General features: G+C 39.5%; 2 long non-coding RNA genes across 2 annotated transcripts; one reads left to right on the top strand and one right to left on the bottom strand.

Moving 5' to 3' along the window:
• Positions 1-860: 860 nt before the first annotated feature.
• Positions 861-19150, bottom strand: LOC131220843 (uncharacterized). The gene is made up of 8 exons (XR_009158861.1): positions 19078-19150; positions 17162-17275; positions 15267-15789; positions 14602-15147; positions 13826-13889; positions 3872-4763; positions 2783-3040; positions 861-1281 (listed from the first exon to the last, which is right to left on the bottom strand). It is a non-coding gene; the product is annotated as an uncharacterized LOC131220843 (long non-coding RNA).
• LOC131220844 (uncharacterized) lies at positions 7844-8813 on the top strand. The gene is made up of 2 exons (XR_009158862.1): positions 7844-8084; positions 8669-8813. It is a non-coding gene; the product is annotated as an uncharacterized LOC131220844 (long non-coding RNA).
• Positions 19151-21092: the final 1942 nt, after the last annotated feature.

Consider the following 21092-nt stretch of genomic DNA (forward strand, 5'->3'; position numbering starts at 1 on the left):
TGCCTTCAGTCCTATCTAAATAGGATTGAAAAGGGTTTGACTTAGGTCCTTTCAAAAGCCACATTTGTACCATTCAGGGGGGGTAATGACTACCTTGTAATTTCAGAAGGATGTGAACACAAAATACATTTCAATGAATATGATGTCGAAGGATCTGAACACCATCTTCTGGTATTGGCAACAATAGAGAATCGCTGGGTGTGTCTATTCCATGCCTGTGAGGCGTTATCTCCTCTCCAACACCGACACAGTATTTCATCAGCTGCAAATCAGAAACAAAGTACAAATCATTAGAAACAAAATGAGTAATACAAGGGGCACACTCTGTTGGGAATGGTACCACCATAAGCTACGGCGGTACCAAACAAGTGGAGCTCACATGATGTATCCATCAGACAAATAACCTAGAGACCTCAGATGCCCAATCCAAATCTCAGGCAGGCCACACCACAGAACAATTTGAGAGTGGACAACTACCGCCAATTTGACTATGGGGCCCACCTGGAGTGTATATGCAATCACAGAGAACCATGTCTTGAATCCTAATGCAGCATCTTTCAACGAATGCCTTCAGTCCTGGATGCTAGGCACATAGGATTGACCCAATGGATTTGGCTAGGGAATCCTTGTTCGAAGACCACATTTACCATCGGGGTTAATGAGCTTCACACCGTGATGTGTAATTTCAGAAGGATGTGAACACAAAATACATTTCAATGAATATGATGTCGAAGGATCTGAACACCATCTTCTGGTATTGGCAACAATAGAGAATTGCTGGGTGTGTCTATTCCATGCCTGTGAGGCGTTATCTCCTCTCCGACACTGACACAGTATTTCATCAGCTGCAAATCAGAAACAAAGTACAAATCATTAGAAATAACATGAGCAATACAAGGAAACACTCTGTTGGGAATGGTACCACCATAAGCTACAGCAGTACCAAACAAGTGGAGCTCACATGATGTATCCATCAGACAAATAACCTAGAGACCTCAGGTGCCCAATCCAAATCTCAGGCAGGCCACACCACAGAACAATTTGAGAGTGGACAACTACCGCCAATTTGATTATGGGGCCCACCTGGAGTGTATATCCAATCCAGGCCATTCAGACAGTTCACCTAGCCTGCATGAAGAGTCAGGCTAAAACTCAGGCTGTTTCGGACCATTTTAATCTTTTTGTTGTTGCATACCACCCAATCCTTAAAGACTATATGAAAACAAAGTGGTTGCAAGAAACTTCTCCAGAGGCTAATGCATTCGCAGGTGTTTCTTGGCACTGGAGAAAACGATAAAAAATTATAAGAAATTTGAAATAGAAAAAGTTAGAGAGAGAGAGAGAGAGAGAGAGAGAGAGAGAGAGAGAGAGAGAGGAACAGCTTCCAGTTATAAAGATATCTTACAAACAAAATGATGCCAATCATTGTTCACGATTATATTTCTTTGACCAAAAATGAGAGAGCAAATATGTTCTCTACTGTTTGAGCAAAAGACTGTTCAACACCAAGTTTTCAAGCCTGACACGCTTCTTTTTCCTCAAGATGTCAAACATGGTAGACATGTTCTTATCGGTATCAGTTTTCTCTTCTTCACAAGTACCGTCGACAAGCACATAAACATGAGGGAATTTGAATAAAAGAAAATAAATAAATAATCCAATTTAGTGATTAGCTAATTTAACATAGCAGGTTCATGAATTTCAAAGAAATGTGTGGAAAAGAAAGAATCCTTAAATAACCTATTTGTTTTAGCAATACATGATTTCAATGGAGATGCAGAGTTTCAATGGAGATGCAGAGTGGTCGATGGTCAAAAAGTGAGTCTTCTTATCTCTCAAAAAGAGTGGTCTCCAGTTCTTAGAGTTTAGAGAGGAAAAGAAAATGACTCTTTCTGAGGAAGTTTGAGAAGGAAACCGATTTCCTCAGTCCTCGTCTTTTGCAAAGGAGGGAAACTGTCAAATATAAGGAAACTGACTTCCTTTCCTCAGTCACTGATTTTCACCAATCCAAATGGCCCTTAAGATAAATCACGCAATGGAAAAATGGTTTGCCAAAGAAGGCATGGTTAATAAACAACGTCAAAAGACATGATATTTTAAAATTGAAATGGCAGCTTACATATGGCATGTGACTAGAAGCTCCGACTCTTCTACATTTAAAGTACATATGCCAATTAATTACCAGAAATGACATCATCATCTCAATAGTTAACTAGAAGGGAACCACAGGAGAAAGGAAGTTCATGCAAGGTCCAAGTCATTCAACCAGTGGTCCCCACTGTGTATGTATCTTGTCCCAAAATCAGGATCATCTGATGTTTCCCTACACTTGTTTGCTAGTATCATTGGAAACTCTTTTTTGGAACAGTCCAGATCACTAAAAAGATTTACTTTAATGCATCCGAAGCAGTTGCCACTCACTTCATTAAGAGGGAGAGAGTATGGGTTTTTTCGAGAGTAAAGCTGGGCTCAACTCCGAGACCTGTGTTGAAACATGCCGTCTATCATTAAGCTATGGCCAGAAGCCATAAAGTATGCAGTCATTGAATTATGATAACAAAAATCATACTTGGAGAGAGAGAGAGGAGCAAAGGAAAGCTGCCTACATTGAAGCGTGTTATAGACTGGTAGAGTCAAATTGATCTGGAATTTTCTGATGCACTCATTTCAAAATACAGGACATCACAATAACCATCTTTGCTCACAAGAAGTTTGGGAAAACAACAAATTTCTACACATGTCATGGGAGCACAAGCTCTAAGGTAAAATAAACCCAACTCACCTCTTCAGGACGAGTGCTTTCGGCCGGCCTCATTCGTTTCCTTTGAACCGCAGCCTTCCATTGCTTCAACAAAGTATTCATAGGCCCAATCCTAACCATCCTTTTCTTCATCCATGTGTGGTGAATCCGAAGGGTGGAGAAACCTGACTTCCAGGCCAGGACCATTCCTGGGAGTCCCACTTGATGAATCGTCAGGATCTCAAACACAAGAACCATGTTTGAATCTCTTCAGTCTCTTTGTGCGGATTGCCTTCAGTCCTGTATTACATCCTGATGCATTAAGGCCCAATAATTGGAAGCTTCCAGCATCTTTAAAAGATATTTCCAGTGTCAAGCCATTGCCTTCTCCACACATACCTTTACATGCAGCACACATGCCAACCTGGCAAGTATGTGGGACATGTCAGCCGCCCATAAGTTGGCCCCTACCATGAAGATAGCCAATGTAAAACATCAGGCTGGTTACTCATCAGGTGGGCACCCCACTACAAGTAAAAGGTAATTCAAAAGAATTTGCCAATGCTCCACATTCAACTAACATGTGCAACCTGCCTGATGAGAAGGCCACCTTACGGTGTTCAGATGTCCAAAACAGATGCCAGGTTCGAGCACCCATAGGTGGTGAAATCCCACTACGGCATGAGTGTGTGTGGGGGGGGTGTGCGTGTGTTTAAAAATTTAAAATTTTAAAAAATTAAAATAAAATAATAATAATAATAAAAGATGCCAGGTTAGCACTTAGCCTACACACTGCACCTCATGAAAAGGTGCACGGGAGGGTTGTCTGTGGGTTAGCAAACCTCAAATCAAGGATGATATATAAAACTGAAAAAAGAATCTTGAGGTAAAAATGTAATCAATGTTCGATGTTACCAGCAAAATGTAATAGCAATTCATGAAATGCAAAGCTGGCTACCTCTATATTTGTGACTTATTTAAACATATTAAGTATTAAAATTTCCAAGGAATGAATAAATTAGACACATCTGCAGAAAATTATAATCCACCATATGCTTTTTTTTCCCATCTTGAATCTGCTACATGTAAGAACTAAAAATGTATAAGATTGAGAAATCTTTATCCAAAAACCTGCAATTTGGATGTTGAAAAATATATTGAGAAGCTACATAACATGGTGGTAGCACAGGGAAACTTGATCCTCTTGACCCGAAGAATCAATTGATTCCATTGACAGATTCTTTCTCGCCTACAGAAACAAATATAAAATATCAGCAACCCCACATCTAATTTTCCACATTAAAGATTGAAACCATCAAATTACTCATATTTGAAAGTTAACACTTGCAAAACCAGCCTTTTTTCACATAAAGCAGAGAGAGGCCAGGGAAGAAATAAATTCAAAATAATAGTATGGGCCAATCACAACCAAGCAAACAGCCTGATATTCCATATGATCACAAAGGGAACTAGCATTTGTTTCGCACAGCAAAAAGCAAAGGAACAAACAACACGGATTCCAATTCATCACCAAGGAGTATAAAATAAATCAAACTACTCTAGAGAAAGTCAAAGATAAAGACAAAATACAAACTGCTTAGATAACAGTTGTCTTGAAGCTCACAAGAGCATTTAATTGCATCCAAACATATCAAGACTTCTACTTAGTTACAAATTGAAGCATGAGAGAGGCAACAAAAAACTCACACTATTACGTCCCCAAAAGGTTGTGCTTGACACTTGGATTGGATCCATTTAGTTTATTTGTGGGCTTCTCCAAACATAATTCAGGTCTATGCACAGGTAGAGAGAGTCATGTATCCATTGTAGACAGAATGTCTCCCATTGACCGGTGAGGCTTACTAGCAGGTAAAACACTAGGAGCATCATTTTCTGGCAACAATTTCTCTCTACTTTTATTCAATAGTGACTGCTCATTTAAATGAGCATGGGAATCTCTAAGTGACTTTAGACTTGTTGCTGAAGTCTGAGTGTCCCTAGGGGAATCAACACCTCCAAAGACCTGTAGATACGTGAAAATCAGGAATGTGAAATTGTAACCCCAGAAAACAACAGACAGTGCACAGAGTGAGATATAATGTGCCAAGATTCAAAATAGTATTTTATTTTCCACAGAACTAATGCACTTAACATAAGCATCTGAAAAGAAGTTATCATCTACTGTAGAAGAGCATTTAAAAACAAAAGCTAGTTGGCAACTTTTGCAGATTATATTAGCAGAACAAAAAACAAAAAAGAAGAAGGATAAGGAGAAGGAGAAAAAGAAAAAGACAAGCAGAAGAGTGCCAAGGGGGTAACACATACTATAATGCTATTCCTGAAATTTTAGTTTACTATGTCCTGTAATCCATCTTCTAAAGCTTCCTAGGTAGCAAATCTTAGATAGTCTTGAGAAGATTTCTACAGTAGCGCTAGTTAAGTCATGAGTACTCCTAGAATTTTCTTGTATAGACTTGAGATGTCTATGAATATTATAGTTTTGTCTTTATTCATTCAATCAAGAAAACAATTCAACCTTTCAAGGTTTTTATACAGCAGCCATCTTCCCTAGCCTTATCCACCAATGTACTAAGAGCTTCAACGACAACCACAAACAAGAACGAGGATCACAGATTCCCTGCCTCAAGCCACAAGAAGGCTCCAAAAAGCCTTCAGAAGAACCATTAACAGGGTATTGAGATCCATGCTATAGGTACATCCCCTTCATCCAAGGTCACCAGCTAACACCAAACCCAAATGGCCCAGCACATAATTAAGAAATTCACGCCTACAGACTGAGTTTGAAGATGATGCCAAATTAACCACTCTTAGGTCGGAAGTCCAAACATTCATGCGCAACAAGAGCCATATCCAAGATTTACCTTCCCCACACAAAAGCATCCCAGGATTGGCAAATTTTAATGAGGGCACAACCTGCACTCAAGAGATGAACCGTTCACCAAAATTTTACATGGATCTCCAACAAGACTTTAAGGATATTAGTTCCTAAGATTCTCGGCTCCTTCCTTCTTGGAGACAAATGCAACGAATGAAGCTCAGATGTTCCTCCCAGCTCAACCCCTATAGTAAAAAATTCATGGACAAAATAGATGAAAGCCACTAGAGTTTCTTTCCAGAAGATACAAGGGAGAAATCCATGGTAAATCTGTTGAGGCCAAGATCTTTCTCTTCAAAAATTAAAAAACCAATACCGTAACCTCATTCTCCATAATAGAACTTTGCAACTAATCCTCTTCCTTATCCAATATATTTGAGTAATAAAGCATCTAGCTTTAAGCGATCACATAAGGTTCCTTCAACATATTCCTATAAATTTAATGTATTGGAACAGTCCCCTGTGTATGTTAATGCCTCAGTGGTAGACTTGCAAGAGTTTCAACACGAGGTCATGGTTCAAGTACCAATTGTGATGAAATCCTACTGTGGTGTGAGTGCGTGTTTGTGCGTGTGAGGTGTGACAAAGCATATAAAATAAAGATAAATTGTATCAAGTGCGTCATAAATAACAATTCATTCATCATTTCCAATAATAATATTACTTTATGAGGTTGGCTAATTTTCAGATTCAAAGCTCCTGAATTCAGAGATTATCTCAGACAAAAAAGACGAAAAATAAACTTGGGATGATGGAAGTTTTGCAGGGTAATCTTGGGTTTTCATTTCTGACATATGAGGATCATGATTTGTGGAATGTGGTTCGGTAATCTAGATTATTGATCTGTTCCTTGTAATGGTTGATTTACCATGTCCTGAAGATCTTCTTGGAAGGACATCCTAGTCTTTTGATATGTACATTGAAGGTAGACTATGTTCGAGATAGACGGTTGCGAAGATACAGTGATCGAAAGGTAGTCTCATTGCATTCAACATGGTAGTTAAAAGATCATAAGTTAAAAGAGGATGCAGGAACATATGGCAACAAATCTATAGGCAATTTTAGTAAGGGAAAATTACATAGTTCCATAGCAATATACATGAAATTTAATTTTGTATATTACATAGTTCCATAGCGGTTGATACTCATGCGTAGTTTCATTACTTAAATGCTTCTTTGAGTCTAAGGCAGGAACCATATGAAACAGAGAATAAAAGTTGGAAAAAGTATTGGACTAAACCAACAATACACATGTCTGTGATTCTTAGGTTAATCTGCTTGGTTTGAAAACTATGGGCTGGACTATGGCCAATTTAGAACGAGCATTACAATCAAGGTGTATCAAATTGGTTACGTATTGGCCATATCGGCCGATACGTAACGGTAACGGCCGAGTCTATTACGCAATGCGGGAGTCAAAACGGTGACCCCCCAGTTTTTTGCTTGGATTAGCTGTTACGGAGGACGTAGCGGCCGTTGTACCCCATAATGGCCATTAATGCCGCATAACAGTCAGGGCACAACAGTCGTAAATGACTAGTTTTCTTTTTGTCTTTTTAAGTTGCAATTTTTCTCATTTGTTGGCACTTTTCTCTTCCAAATTCTTTCATAAACTATTCTACTACAAATTCCGACCACTCTTAGCTTGAATTGAAGGATGAAAATAAGTTATTTCTAAGATTTTGTTGAATCAAAGCTCCGTGGGCCATTTTCCGAAAAATCTTTAAAAGGTATTTATACCTTTTTTTTAATATCTGTTGTTATGTTTGAATATGATGCATTATTCAAATTAGAACATTTGAATGTGCATTTTACAAATCATGCAAATGATTTTCTTTTCTCTCTTTTTTGTATTTTCTTTTTTTTTGAACTATTTTCGATCAAATTTTAAAAATTAGCAAACACCTACACATGTGAGATATGTTGATATTAAATTTATTCTAATATATCTATCATTAGTATTAGATAGTTAGAAAATTAAATATATGAGTTTTGTAGTCAATTCCAGAAAGTCAGGTTCATAAATTCATCAAACCACCCAATACAGCTTTCTCACCAAAGAGTAGACCGTTACACCACTATAAACACATTCAAAATTATAAATGAATGCATATTTGGAATATTTAGAATTTTCTAGATTTAATGGATATATTTTTTTTAAAAGATTTTTTTAGAACAAAAATAAAAAAATAAATTTACAAGGGGCAAATTGGCCATAACGGCCGATATGTCCCGTAACCGTATCGGTAACGATGGGCACCGTTATGCTCACCGTTACCGCAATCCTACGCCTTGATTACAATAGAACATTTTGCAACAAACCTGAATAACAAATCTAGTTCTGGCCATGGAAACCTAATTCCACGGGGAATTTCATGGTAGTTTTTTTATTGGTTCCTTCTTTGGGGTGAAATGGGTATTATTGTCCTGCCATTGGGCTACTATATGGTATTTCCTGGGCCCTTTAAGGATGATTGCTTTTGGGCAACTAGAGGCTAAGAAAAAAAGAATCCTAGCTAGTGACCATACCAGAGATGACTCTTGCTTTTAATATTTGGCGTGGTCCACTAGAGCGTTGGATCTGCCTCATTTTTGGGCCCATACCGTTACATGATCTGAGAAAAGGGATGGATGGTGTGGATAAGTAGATGCATCAAGGTTGGCCCCCACTCAGATTTGGTCAGACTTGTTGGGTTTGACCAAAGGTCGGACGCAGTCCGCTTCCTCAAAGGATGGCTTTTCAATGAAGGGCAGAAAGAGCATTTTGTCCATGCTCCAACTGACGAACAACGTCCAAATAAGGCTACACCAAGAGGAACCATGGAGGCTGATGCCTAAAATTTCCAAATGAAATACGGTGTCCACCATGTTTTGTACATGAGATACAGACCATCCAAACCATTAATTAGGTGAAAACCACCATGGTGAAGGGACACCCCAAATTAAGGTTATTCAAAAACTCAGGTGGGATGTATGGTGAACATTGCATGGCTCACCATATCGACAATTTGGTTTTGACACACGCATGCTAGTTCAAGCCTATTGCCAACACATGAGGTGGCTAAAAGACATTGAAGGACTGAAAATCCTCGTGTCACTAATTCAAATCTGATTCCGGCACATGGTAAAAGTGAAATATGAAAAAAAAAATGCTATGTTTCAAGAATCGAAAATAAATGTCTAATAATGATTGTTGGCGAGTCTCTTTATGTGTTGTGTGGAACAAGAAACTCTATTGGAAGAAAATTACACTCTCCATCCAGCACCAATCAGGGAGTGTCATGTTACTGTCATTAGATATGGACACCACCAGAAGTTAATGGAGGGGGCATTGATGTCCCCTCTCATGGATTATTAATTTTCTTTTTTTTTGAAAGATACTGGTTTTTTTCAGGCCCAAAGCCAAAAGAACTGAAAAACAAAACAAAAGAAAAACCCCACAAAAGAAGAAAACAACAGCAGCCATGAAGAGCACCCAACCCATATAAAAGAAACAGAAATAAAATACAATAGCCCCTCAAGGCACCCATTCCCTAATGCAGAACTTCACCTTACTAATGACCCCCCAACGGCCCACAAGAAGTATTTAGGAAGCAGCGAGCATTCCTTTCACCCCAAAGGCACCAAAGGATTGTAAGGAGAGCCACTCTCCAAGACAATCTCCTCGAGACAGCACCCCCACCCCAATGCTAAGAACAAAATAGACCTTCAATAGAATCAGGCATCATCAAGGAAACATTACAAGCCTGAAGAACGCTAATCCAAACTTCTCTTGTAAACAGCAATGGATAAGGGTTCACAACCCCGAGTGTAGGGTCGCGATGTAGTAATAATCTCGGTAAGACCGAGGTCGAATCCACAAGGACTGAACTTGTGTGCATTCTAAAAGTAATTAGAATCAGAACTAGAAGAAGAACTAAATTAAATTTGGAATAATAGGAAGTAATTGTGAATAATTTAGTTAAAAACTTAGAATTCAAAGGTGGGAACTAGGGTGCCTAGGGATCCACTTGCAGCTATTAGGATGTTTCCTTATTTAATTCAAAGAACACAATTGGAATTGGAGTCCTATCCTATCCAATTGAAAGATATATCAATAAAATCAATCTGAACTTCCATTGAACTAATTCTTAATGGATGAGAGTTGTGAGGATTGGAAGTGATTCCATCATCTAACCATGCCTAGGAGACAATGGGAAACAACAGGATATACCAATCCCACAATCAATCATAAGAGAATTATGAAGATTATAAGGGATTCAATCATCCAGCCATGCCCAAGGGACGATAGTGAACAACAGGATTTCCTAATTTCACAATCTCAAAGCATGAAAAGAAGATACTCAAAGCTATTGCAGATCTATTGTAATTTGAGTCACAACAAACCATTAAAAACTAAAAGTATTCCTTAAATATCAAATTAGAATAAAAGAGGTTCAACAAGAACAAGAACCAAACAAGAAAAATATCTCAATCACGCTACAAGCTTCACCCCTTAGCCCTAGCTAAGGGATCTAGCCAACCATAGACATGATTGGATTCAAAACCCTAGAAGAAAGCATTAAAAACTAAGAAGGAAGAAAGAACTCTTGGATAACAGCTCCAACCCTTTGCTCTACTCCTCCAAACCCTAGATATCCTAAAAAGACTTAGGAAACCCATATTTATAGGCCAGTTTTCGCAAAATCACAAAACCACCTCAAATTTATGCACTCCGCGTAAGCTTTACGTAATGATTTGATGTCATCGAAGGGGTTTGAATCCGGAAGTCACGCCTTTTCTCCTTTCGCACTGCATAAGTCTTTGTATCATTGATCCTACCTTCGATGTCATCAATAAGTCCTTCGATGCCATCGAATGGTCTTCATCCATCGAAAAGTGTTAAAAATAGTCCAACGAGTTGCTTCAATTTCTTCGATAAATTCGATGCCATTGAACAATCTTCGATGTCATAAAAAATCTTCTTCGAGTCACCGAACATGTCTTCGATTCAGAATTACATCCAATATGTCCAGCAATTAACTTGACTTTCTTATAAAAATTCGATGTCATCGACCTGGGTTCGATGTCATCGAACGATGGCTTCGATGTCATCGAACACTGGTCAATGACACAAATTGTGAAGTGAATTTCAGCACTTTGTTCTTCCGACTTCCTTCTCCACTTGGTTTTCTTGGATCTTGGGGTCTTGAAATCTTCAATCTTGGTCTCCAAAGATCCATTCTATGCTTTGGCAATTCTTGAGCCTTAAATCCATACTTTTAGCATTCTTTTCAATCCAAGCTTTTAAAATCACCTGTTAACACAAACATGTATAAAGTATACTATTAAGCATTATCATGTTCATAAAACCAAGATATAAAAGGGGAAAAATATGCAATATTTGAGTCTCAACAATAAAGAGGTGATTAACAAATTCTACATCGTCGTAGCACAGGAGACAGATGTTTGGGAGAGCCATATTCCTCTTACATAAGTTGTCAATCATCAAAATCAAGTTTTTACCTGCGAGCCAAGCAAAAGCCAAGACTTTAGGGGAAGCACAGTATCTCCAAAGTCCAAACAGAACTTGCTTGAGCCTCCGAAGCCTAAGCTGAAGCTCGGGAGATCAAAGAGTAGAAGGATGTCACCGTGAAAGCTCTTGATTTATGATGCCTCCATACCAAAGAATCAAAGGCATTAGGGGACGGGATATACCCCTTAAGAAGGGAGAGGAGGGAGACCAATTCCCCCAGTTCCTCATCAAACAAATTCTGCCAGCTAAGGGGGACCCAGAACTCCTTTTTCCCCTTTCCCCTTTCCCCTGAACCCGAGAAACAGCAAGCAACCAAGATATCGGAAACAGAGCATAACCTAGCCAAACTAGGAAACAAAGACCCGAGAGTAGAATCCCCACACCACGCATCATCCCAAAAACAGACCCAAGACCCATCCCCAATGGCAAAACCCATACCTTCAAACACTTTAGGAGCTAAATGAGTAATTACCTTCCACATGTGAGAAGACCAATAAAGGGACGATTCCTTTATCCACCAGCCTTTATAATAGATGCCAAATTTACCAGCTGGAATGGATCTCCCACAAGTTATTCTCCTCATTCCCAAACCTCCAAATCCACTTACCAAGTAATGTTAAGCTGACCTCTTCCAATCATTTAATCCCAGCCCCTCCCGCGGAATAAGGTGAAGAGGCATCTTTCCAATTAAGCAGGTGGAACTTGCCCGGGGACACTCCACCATGCAAAAGGAAGTCCTTCTTGAGCATATCAATTCTATTGATAACTGATTTGGGACAGCGCAAAAGAGATATGAAGTACAGGGTTAGGTTGGAGAGGGAGGCCTTGATGAGGGTGATTTGTCCCCTAAGAAAGAGAGATCTACTCTTCCAAGGGGAGAGCTTTTCTCCATGTGCTCAATCACTTTATCCCACAAATGCTTAGCAAGCTTTGTGACATAGAGAGGAAGCCCAAGATAAGATGAAGGGACCCCACTTGGCACCCAAAAAGTACTGCTAAACAAGATATCTTCTAGAGATAAATGAATAACTAGAAACTCACTTTTGGACAGATTGACTCTAGAACCCAAAGCAACCTCGAAACATCTAATGATCTTCCTAAGGTTGCCAATCATCAAGACATTAGCTTCACAAAAGATCAAAGTATCGTCTACGAAATGGAGATGGCAAACTTGCTTCAGGAAGCTAGGCACTTTATCGTCTACAGATTGGTGATGGCTAACCCGCTTCAAGATGACAGACACTTGGAACCCATGAAAAAGACCCATAGATTGCCCTCTAAGAAGCATACGACTGAAGGCTTCAGGCATAACAAGGAAGAGAAAAGAGGAGAGGGGATCCCCTTGCAAGAGCCCCCTCAAGGCTTTGAAGAAGCTAAAAGGGGAACCGTTGATCAACGTAGAATATTTAGCCAAAGACACGTAGGTCTTCATCCATCCTCTCCATTTAATACCACATCCCACATGATCCAACATATAACCAAGAACCCCTAGTCAACAAAATCGTAGGCCTTTTCCAAATCTAGTTTACAAAGGACACCCAGCCTACGAGAGCAATGACAAGAATCCATACATTCATGTGCAATTAAGGCATATTCAAGAATCTGCTGGCCAGCAATGAAAGTGCTCTGGAAAGGAGATATAACCTTCGGGAGCACTGACCTTAGCCTCTGACTAAGCAATTTGGTTAGAATTTTATATGGTCCACTGATAAGGCTAGTCAAACAAAAATTCCTCCGGCTTACAACTTCTTCCAGCTTAGGAATGGGGGACAAGAAGGAACAAACCATATCAGATGTTAAAGATCCGGAATCGAAAAACTCGTAGACGAAGCTCAATAAATCTGGCTTTGATCAGGTCCCAAAAAATCTCGTGGATATAAATATGGCTTGATCAGCTCCCAAAAAACTCGTAGACGAAGCACAATAAGTCTCGTGGACATACCCGAGCTTTAAAATTTTTGGAAAAAAAAAAGAGCACCCCCCAACACACACACAAATCTATATTAAATAGGGTTTGCAATGGTGAATCCCTAATTACGGATTTTCAATTTTCAATCGCCAGTTATGGTTTTGCAATGCTGAATCCCTAATTAGAGATTTACAATTTTCAACCCCCCAAAGTAGTAGGACACAAATTAAGGATTTAAAATGGAAAATTCTTAAGTAGGGATTTGCAATGTAAAACGTGCTTAATTAGGGATTGACTCAAGACATTTATCTGCCTCTTCAATTCTCGCCTCTATAGGTCTGCCATATCACAACTCATCTGAGTTTCGTGACATGCAAGTCACCGTGTCACATTTATGTTCCAGAAACCTTTCTTTACCAATTGAGATGTTCAATCTTTAAGAGCTGATTAAAAACGTAGTTCTACAACTCGGTGGCTCAACTTGAAACTCGACTCGGCAAGATTTAGAACTGAGTCACTTAGAATTCATTAACGAGCTTAACTCAGTCAGGACTTGACTTGTCAAGGGTGAACAGGATCGAACAACTGACCTTGACGGTGAAAGCAGATCCCTGTTACCAGGGTGCCATACAATGCAGTGCTGATTTCTCTTGGATATTTCTATTCATTTCCAACAGTTTTAAGTTCTTCACCCACCACTAAATGCTTTAATAAATACTTAAAATTAAATTATTAGAAACCAATCAGAGTCAAGTAAATACTCACCCGAGGCTTTGAGTTGACCTGACCCAGTAGACATCGAGTTGAGTTGATTTTTCAAGCTTTTGAACTATGAACAAAAACAAGTGGATCATCATTACATTACTGGTACAAGTAAAAACAGAAATTGTTTATACTTTCCTACTCATCAAAATACCAGTGAATGACATATAAAAACATTTTTTTCTTAAAGCCTTAACCAGCAAAAGTAGTCAATACAAATTGACAGTAGCTGATAGAAGTAAGGCAATAAACCTAAAAGATGTAAAAACTTGTTCGAATTTTAGCTTCTGAAAACACTCTTCACTGGCAGTTTATATCCATTATGCTTTGTTCAACTATTTAGTAGTCATAAATAATACGCATAGTTTAATTTATAAAAGTTAAATTATTATGATCAATTGAGATTTCATGTGTATGAGAAATTCTCCCTAGTTTAGGCTCTGCACCGGTCATCCTTGCATCTTAATCAAAATCAGTTTTCAGAGCATTATTGGTAGCCAATTTTCATTTTCCTGCCACTCAATGGTTAATTGATTATATAGCGTCTTGGCTGTTTGAGTAGTTTTGTTTTCTGATTAACAGTATGTCATTGAACTGTCTGGATTTATAGATTTAACATCAGTAGGATGGTACAACTTATCTAAGGTCATTTGAAGTTAGTTATGCGTGTGTGTGTGTGTGTGTGTGTGTGTGATTTACCTCAAGTGCCCAACTAACTACAGGCAAAAGCAGAAAACCATATATATCAGAAGAAAACTTGCATTTGGATTGAATCAAACCTTCACTCAGCTCCCATAGCACCATTTGATGAGCAAAGATGGTGGTCTGATGTTGCTGATGCTGCTACTAATAAAGGTGTTGCTGTAGGTAAGACTGCCGAAAATGCTGATCTGACGCTAATGCTGCTGCCAACCTGTGCTGCTACAGATGCTGGAATTGAAGATGTACTGTGAAATTTTTGCAGATGTAGTAGCTGTTGCTGCTGCTGAGGCTGCTGCCGAAGATGGGGATGCTGCAGGTGATGTTGGGGGTTTGCTGCTGATACGGATGTTGAAGATTTGCCTGTAACTGGTGCGGCTGATGCTGCTGAAATTGAGGCCAGGCCCTTAAGAAAGTAAAAAAGAACCAAAACACCCAGGGACACCCACCAATCTGTGACGCAGGTCTTGATAAGTCAGCTCCGCCTCACATTTCGAACCCCAGCAAAATCCAAAGCTAAATGCCCTCTTACCTCCCGCAGGAGATTGCTTCTCCTTCTATAAATTCTGTCCTCTGTGCCAATGCTTCCCATACAGACCAAACAATCGGCCACCGAGTTTTTCTCCCTATATGAACAAAAATATCACATGATTTAAGTTTGAGAGCTCTGCCTTAATTTATTCAACAATGTACCAGATTCTCCAAGGAATCACAAGGTTGGGAACATGATTATATCCATGATTACCTTTGAATCCGACTCTATTTTGACATTTGAGAGTCCTAGACTTTTACAGATCTTCACTCCATCAAGAAATGCCTTCACCTCTACCAGTGTTCAAAACCCTTCTATAGTAGTAGTGGAAAGGAAAGATCACTTTCCCATCCTAGTCCCTGCGCACACCACCTCCACCATCCATTCCCAGGTTCCTCCTGGATGAGCCGTCAACGTTTAGCTTAACCCAGTCATGACTAAAATTTTCTCCCACCTAGTAATTAACACTGAGTACTTCCAGCCCACATCCTTTTTTATCCCAATGGAGAGCACATCCTCCAGAAAAGATTGCCTTAAGTCCCCCGGCATTTGGTGAGCAGCCTTAGATCCAACCATTTGCTTTCCTAATAACTCCCTCCAACACGAAACTCTTGCCATCAAATTTCCTCGAGTTTCTCCCAGTCCATAGTTCCCAAACTATAAAGATCAGGACAAGCCCTTTTAAAAATCCAAATCTTGAAGAATGCCTTGCATTTCCACACCGCTGCTGAAATCTCTGCAGAATGGGCTGGTCAGTGTCAAAACGAATATCGAAGATATTGGGGTTACAATTCTGGAAGTTTGAGAATTCATAAGAACATTATTTATGATGTGCATTTGTTTGTTCATGTTTAGGAATGGCTCTTATTGCAGAACAAAAATACCATTCAGAATTGTTAGGGTTATGTTTCTACATGATGACTTCATGCCATTGATCTTTCCTTCACCATTGCCAACATCACAATTGTTGAATTTTCATCATTTTATGTCAAGACTAATACTTCAATCATTCATATGTGAATTAGTAATGACCCATCAGTTCTGTTCTTAATTGGAGAAGCAAGAAGTTTTATTATTATTTTATTTATATATAGAAACAAGCAGTTGTCATCAAAAAGGTTGTTCGAAATAAAAGCAAATGTGTCACCATTGTGAAAGGCATTGATCTCTATGGGAGCAGTCCATTGTACACCACGATTATTCTTCTTTTTTCCATTTTTTGTTCAAAAGTGTGATGGAATAATACCTATGTTTGCTAGAAGTTTTGAATTGGGTTTTCTAGCTCCACACAATGCATGGCATATTGTTTCAGGTGTTAAACTGAGTGTTGCTTCATAGAAGCTCAGGAAAATTTCGAAACAGGAGCAACTGTTGTTAAGTTAAACTGAGAGTTTGTTGTGATATTGTGAGATGATTTAGCTATAAAATTTCACCATTTGTAACATGCAATGTTGCCTGAATAATCAGTTGTAGGGACCGACCGGAACGGAGTAAATCGATGCACAAGGAGACAGCCTATGATATCGTGGAGCTCATTTCTGAGTCAAGGTTGATGTAATTCCTTCTCACCATCCCTTTAATTCAGTGGATTGCTCTATTATACATTCCGAGCAAGAAAATGCGTGTTTATTTTGAAACTTTAGTTAAGATACATTATATGAACTACTCTTTATCTTTAAAAAAATAATAATAATAATAATTCTGAGTTTGGATCCACAAGTGATTCAAATTGAGAACATGTAATTCAATTAAGAAGAAATGACTAGGGTTATGATTTTGTTTCCAGTATTCATGAGGAATAGCCCACAATTGTAGTAGTGCTTGGCTCCTACTCAATTGGGCTCTTCGAACCAGATAAAAGCCTATCTAGTTTGAAACAAGCTCAAGTTGAATGTTGCAGAAGAAATTGAGTCGATTGGGTTCTCTAGTAGATTTTTCCATTCAAGTCCAACTTGAAAAATGCAATTGCATTTTGGCGCCCAGATCCTCGATAAGAGTGGTGAGCAAGGAAATTACAATTTGATCGCTGCCATTTTATTAGACTGGTAATTATACTTCAATTCGATACCGTGTCCAAATGCACCATAATGAAAATTCTAGACATTTACCTGCCATGCATATCCATTGTAAAGTAACTGCCTCAGATATGGTTTCTTATAAAGGGACATTAGATATGGCTTTGCAGATTCTCCCATCTTCGAGTAAATCGCAGCTTCTGGCACCTGAAATACAAGCAGCAAGAAAAATCAGATACGGTTTCTTATAAAGTGACATTAGATATGGATTTGCAGAAGCCAAGTCTGATTTTTCTTGCTGCTTATTTCAGGTGCCAGAAACTGCAATTCACTTCTTTGAAGATGGGAGAAAGGTTGTGGCTTCTTGAACATATATTGTATGCTTGCGTTTGGAGTTAATATAAAAAAAAAAGTATATGCCAGTGCTCCAATGGGTTTGCCTTGCCAAGAAAGCATAACACTTTCCCCTTTTTCGCCATAATCATTATGCTCTAACTAGAAGGGCCACCCTAGATTGTGTCTGACTACATCAGTGCTGTTACTTACGAATGATATTTTGAATTTCTCAAGTTACATAAACTTTATTCGGGTTTCCTAATCTGGTTGCAGAGGGGTTTGTTTCTTTTTTTGCAGTCAGAAACATGGAGATTAATGGGCATGATTTGTACGGCGACCATGAATGAGTTTTGTTGGTTTTTCCTGTGCAATCGGATATTTCATGACCATGAATCAGAATGAGAAATGTTGTTAAACAATCACTGGGAGGGACACAATCTCTCCATTTTTTTTCCTGTTTTCTTTGGTCTTTGGTGGGATTGAAACATTTCCATATCAATATTAGAAACAGTATCAGTCTCCTCTCATTAATCAGGATTTTCTTATCTGGCTTTTAGACTGGACAACTGTGTCACATAATCTCTTTTTGATCGGCCAAAATGGGCACTGTATATATATTGGATTGAAAAGGTTATGTACATCTGTTCGGTTAGGTACAAACACCATTTAAAAAAAAAAAAATAGCTTCCATGCCTATCATATAGCACAAACAAGATACAGAAGCTACCAGAAAAGAACCATCAGACCACTCTTGAGAATTTACAGGAACAGCGCAGGTACCTCCTACCCATGGCCTCTAAACATTCCCCTAATTTAGACTCCTCTCTGAAGCTGATATTGGGGCTAGGCCTCCCATCATGCTAGAAGGGGACTATGCATAAGAGCTTTCACCAGACTATGCAAACCAACATCTAAAACTTCCTGAACCGGGCCAGAGCAGACTGATAAAGACTTGCACCCAAACCAGCCAGTGCCAAAACAGGGTCTGCATTTCATCCGCCAAAGATTTCGCCTTCTCTAGAAGCAGCGCATCCAAACTTGAAGAGAAATCTCTGACTTGAGGAGCAACTGCATGGCCGTTGATGCATCTAACCACTGCTGACCCCTGAAGAATGCTCGCATAATGATTCTACAACAACCCAAACCTTGACATACGCAAGGAGTGCTTCACATTCTACAGCCAACCCACCATACCACCAGAAACAGAGGCAAAGGTAAAATTTCTTTCACAGTCGCTGGCCACACATCCATCGCCGCTTCCTGGATTCCCTCGCGCCGAGCCAACCAACATTAATTTTTACCCAGCCTTATTCCAGATGCTGTCATTTCATAATCATTGCGATTTTCTTCCTATGTGTAACCCAACATTAAATTTCTTTCACAGTTCCTAAATTTGGAATGAAAGTTGAAAATCTCTAATTAGGGATTCGCCGTTGCAAAACCCGAATTAGGGTTTCGACATTAAACATTGAAGATGCTTGATCTCAAGAGAGGTAGAGAAAGCTCAAATCGAGAGTGAGAGAGAGAGATAGAACGAGATCGAAAGAGAGAGAGATGGAGATAGAGAGACCTCACAGATGAAAACGGAGAACGCTGCGTCGCCGCCAGTGATGGTGGAAGGAGAGAGAGAGATAACGGGATCGCTAGAGATAGAGATGGAGAAAAAGAGAGACCTGACAGATGTAAACGGAGAACGCTGCGTCGCCGCCGGCGATGGTGGAGAGAGAGAGAGAGAGAGAGAGAGAGAGAGGGAAACGGATTGGCTACTCCCCCTGACACCAGCCAATGGCTAGTGGTCGGTGCTCTGTGGGGCCCACCATGATGTATTTTTTTCATCCATGCCGTCCATCAATTTTTACAGATCATTTTACTATAAGAGACAAAAAATAAGCTATATCCCAATCTCAATTGGACCACATTACAGGAAACAGTGTCGAATGAGTGTCGACCATTAAAAACATTTTGGGGACCATAAAAGTTTTGGATCAAGCTGATTTTTGTTTTTTCCTTTCATCTGGGTCTGTATGACCTAATCAACAGATTGGATGTCGAATAAACAGTACAGTTGGCCTTAGGAGGATTTTAATGGTAGGTATCCAATCACTATTGTTTTTATGTGGTGTGGTCCAATTGAGATTTATATACCTCTCATTTTTAGGATCAAGCCCTACAATGATCTTGAAAAATGGATGAACGGAATGGATGAAATACATACATCATTGTGGGGCCCACAGAGCATCGACCACCAGCCACGGGGCTGGTGGCAGGGGAGTAGCCAATCCGTTTCCGAGAGAGAGAGAGAGAGTCTCCACGCGAGTCTCTGTTTTTTTCTGAAGCTTGAGTACAATTCGTACAATTCAAAAGTCGGCTGGCCTACCAAGAGATAACGGTCGAGATGCAGAGTACAACCACTAAAATTGTCCAAATTAAGAAAAGAATCCAACATGCTGTATATATGCCATCCAATCCACTCATTTGACGGATCACATCATGTTGAATTGCTATAAAAAATCAGTATATTCCAAGACTCATAGTGGCCACACCAACTGAATTTGAAGCTTCTATACAAGATTTTAGGCAATTCAGTAAGGTTGCTACCACCTAACTATTAGAATAGATGATTCGTAGGATCAAAATATGACGGCCCACCAGATGAACGGTATGGATCTGATGCAATCTCACGAGATTCTTGTATTCATGTAGGCATACCCTCCTCCCATCAGACTCCACCTGCCCAACTAGTTAAGTAGCCAATCTCCTTAAATATGATTGGATGCATTATCAAAGTCCAATTATAGTAAAAATCAAACAAAAAAGAGAATGAAAAGGTTTGAATGTCTGTTTTTTATTTAATATATAGGAGTAAACAGTAACAGGTGATACACAGGCAGTAACCATAACAGCAGCAGCAGAAAACCTCCTCATACAGATGACATACTCCTAAAATTACACACCCATAGCTACTACAAGAACAAAGCAATAAAACAGAAGAAGAGAAGGGTGATTTGGTCATTTCAAATGAATTAAGATTGGGAAGGAAGCTTCATTTTTAGGGCTTGTGAGATGTGGAAGAGAAATGCAGTGATCCAAGCTATTCTCATAGGGGTGGGGGCATAGACGGGGGAGCATGGGAGAGATATTGCGAGGAGGATGAGAAGAAATATGAAGAAAGTGGGAAAGAGGACAAAGAGGTTGAGCTGGGCGAGCAGATTGATTGAGTGATCGGAAAAGATGCCCCAGGTGATAGAAAGCGCCGGAAGGAGCATTTTTGACCAACTCAATCTTCTAACAGGCGCTTCCCTGCGATTCCGAACGTTCAACTGCCGCTGCGCGCCGTTCGCATTTAGTGCAGGAGCCTCCCTGCGATTCTGATCATTTTTGAGGCCGAGCTCAAGGTCATTGCCAAACTCCGACATGACTTGAAGAGAGAAACAGAGAGAGTTTGGAGGATGCAGTGGAAGAGAGAGAGAGAGAGAGAGAGAGAGAGAGAGAGGATGTATTTGAGGGGATACCGAGGCGGGAAAGGACAGGTATGTATATATATAGAGCTGTAAAGAATAGGTATCTATATTTGGCAATTTTGCTTTTGGTATGAGGACTAAAAGACAGGAATATATATGGCAATTTTGCTTTTGGTATGGGGACCAAAAGACAGGGATCTATGTAGCAGATTTGGCAATTTTTCTTT

The sequence above is a fragment of the Magnolia sinica genome, chromosome 12, assembly GCF_029962835.1.
Source record: "Magnolia sinica isolate HGM2019 chromosome 12, MsV1, whole genome shotgun sequence".
Lineage (NCBI taxonomy): Eukaryota > Viridiplantae > Streptophyta > Magnoliopsida > Magnoliales > Magnoliaceae > Magnolia > Magnolia sinica.